Source organism: Trachypithecus francoisi, unplaced genomic scaffold (assembly GCF_009764315.1).
Source record: "Trachypithecus francoisi isolate TF-2019V2 unplaced genomic scaffold, Tfra_2.0 Lachesis_group15, whole genome shotgun sequence".
NCBI lineage: Eukaryota > Metazoa > Chordata > Mammalia > Primates > Cercopithecidae > Trachypithecus > Trachypithecus francoisi.
This window is the reverse complement of record NW_022681460.1, coordinates 4,736,293-4,739,119: the sequence shown is the minus strand read 5'-3', so window position 1 is coordinate 4,739,119 and position 2,827 is coordinate 4,736,293. Positions and strand designations below refer to the sequence as shown.

At 39.8% G+C, this 2,827-nt stretch overlaps 1 non-coding gene across 1 annotated transcript; it reads right to left on the bottom strand.

Annotated features, from left to right (window-relative positions):
• Positions 1-716: 716 nt before the first annotated feature.
• On the bottom strand, positions 717-820 carry LOC117098239. The gene has a single exon (XR_004443280.1). It is a non-coding gene; the product is annotated as a U6 spliceosomal RNA (small nuclear RNA).
• Positions 821-2,827: the final 2,007 nt, after the last annotated feature.

Below are 2,827 nucleotides of genomic sequence, written 5' to 3'. Positions count from 1 at the left end.
AGAGGGAGACTCCGTCTCAAAAAAAAAAAAAAAAGTGTACAAATATCGTTTTGAGTCCCTGCCCTCATTTCTTTTGAGTATATATCCAGAAATGGAATTGCTGGATTATTCAGTAATTCTGTGTTTAATCTTTTGAGGAACTGGCAACTGTTTCCTGCAATAGTTGCACTGTTGTACATTCCCACCAGCAATGCACAGGGCTCCGGTTCGTCCACATCCTCCCAACTCTCATTGTTGCCTTTTATTTAATGGTTTGTTTCAATCACAGCCGTCCTCATGGGTGGGGAATGGTAATGTTTAGGGATGTCGAGCAACCATTCAAGTGCTTGCTGGCCATCTGTATATCTTCCTTGGAGAAACATCTACTCAAGTCCTTTGCCCATTCTGAATCAGGATGTTTGGGATTTTTTTTTTTTTTTTTTTTTGTGGTTGTTGAGTTGTAGGAATTCTTTGCATAGCCTGGAAAACAATCCCTTATCAGTTATATGACTTGTAAATATTTTCTCCCATTCCATGGGTTACCTTCTCACTCTGTTGATTGTGTCCTTTGATGCACGAAAGTTTTTAATTTTGATAAAATCCACCTTCTTGCTTTCTTTTGCTGCCTGTGCTTTTGATATCATATCCAAGAAATCATTCCCAAATTCAAAGTCAGGATGCTTTTTCCCTATGTTTTCTTCTAAGAGTTGCATAGTGGTCCATTTCAAGTTATTTTAAAAAATGTGTCACAATTCATGAATTTGCATGTCATCCTTGTGCAGGGGCCTGGCTAATCTCTGTGTCGTTCCAATTTTAGTAACTATGCTGCTAGAGTGAGTACTAAAAGAAAATTCTTGAAAAAATACATTATCATAAATAGATGAAAATAAATTTTGTTTATAACACACTGTCCCAAATCCCCAGAAGAAACAAAGGGTTTATGCCTTGGAGAAACTAAACCAGAGGGACTCTGGACTCAGACATACTGCATGTAGTGAATGGACAAGGGTCTAGATGGAACAGGATGCAATGAGAATCAACATATCTGACTGTGAAACACTCCTCTCCCTCACCGATTGCTCCAACCTCCCTCTCTTGTCCTGTTCCTAGAATGCATGCTTGTGTTCATATACCCAAACCCCCACCTTTTCCCCCAGACAAGACATAGGAGAGCGTTTCCTGGAGAAGCTGAACTGTAACAAAGAAAAGACCTGCAGTCATTGAAGTTTAGGGAGTCATCCCCTCTATCCTTCACCAGAGTTTCCAGTCTGCATTTTAGTGCGTTGCTCTTACATAAGGAAGAATGGCTAAGGATAACAAGATAACCAAGGAAAGCTTCCAACAAGAATGACTGAGGCTAAAATAATAAACAGTAAAAGGGAACTTGGAAAGAGACCATACAGGGAGGAAAAAAAGTTCTTAAAACTATAATATTCTCAGAGGAAAAAGAAGATATTGCATTCATGTTAAAAAAAAAAAAGAATGTAAGAATGTTATAAAAGAAGCAAGTGAAGAACAATAGAGGGGTTTTGGAAATTGAAAATGGAATATTACAAATTTTAAAAACCAACAGTTGGAAGTATAAAAGTGAAGAAGTTCCCCAGAAAATAGAACAAAACCAGCAAAAGGACAGAAAAGAATAAGAAAATTTGAGGATTAATTCAGCACAGAAACAAAAGCAGCTGAGGAAAAGAAATTGTTAAAGAAGTAACACAGGAAAATCACCTAGGGCTGAGGTCCAGGAGTCTCATATTCAATGGCACAGCACACACTGGGGCAATGGATGGAAGGAGACTGGTCCAAGGCACGTCCCTGTGAAGCTCATTATTGGCAGGGATCCAAAACAGAACCCAAGAGTGCCCAGAGAGGGAAAGCAGCCAGCAGGAAGAAAAGGCAAGAACGATGGTGTTCTATTTCTCAACAGCATTGTTGGACAGTAGGACACAGTATAACAAAATGACAAGAATTCAAATGAAACATGATTTTCACCTGGAATTCTGTACTGGTTGAAAACGTTGTGATGAGATGCATTTTCAATCTAGTCTCAACAAAGGGAAAGCGTGAGATACTGGAAGCAGCAAAGGAACTTCCCAGAAGGAGGGTGACAGGAGGTCCCAGTACAACAAGTGTGTGACAGGTGTGCAACAGTGTAGCCCGGGCGGATGGTAGGAGAGATGCTCCAGGTGAAAGGTTGTGGAGCTGATAGCACGCTTTAAAACATGTTTGGAATACAGTTGGAAACTCTACTGTCAGTTCTGGGACAGATGTGTGAGAGCATTTGGAAAAAATTAGGTATAACTAAAAAACTAAGCACATGAAGAAACAAGACGAATATTAATTGCAGGGAAATAAACAAGTTGTACAAGAGAAAAAAATGGAATCCAAGTACGCTGTTTGGTTCAGACTTGAGAGATATGTACAGAGACCAAACAATGAATGCCACAGCTTTAGCCAATAATCATGACCACATCACACAGAGTCCACAAGGGCGTGCAAAACGTGAGGATCGGGGAGGAACTGCTGCGAGAACTGGATTCACTGGTCCGTAACAGGCGCTTAATAGCCAACGTCTAAAGAAACAAAGTAATGATCCCAAAATAGTGATGTACGATCTAGGAAAAAGAAAATGAATTTCTGAAACGGCAGAAATAAGAGGCTTGGAAGTGGTTGTTTTGTGTGGAAATCAGAGGGATGCGGAGAGGGGGAGAGAGGGTGTTCCTGTATTTTGTTTTATGCATTTCGGTACCGTTTATTTTTTTAATGGTCATATCTTCCTTTGAGGTATTTTTGAGGTTTATCAATACTTTTCTGAATTACAGCATGCCCTGCTATCAGGGTCACTGATAGT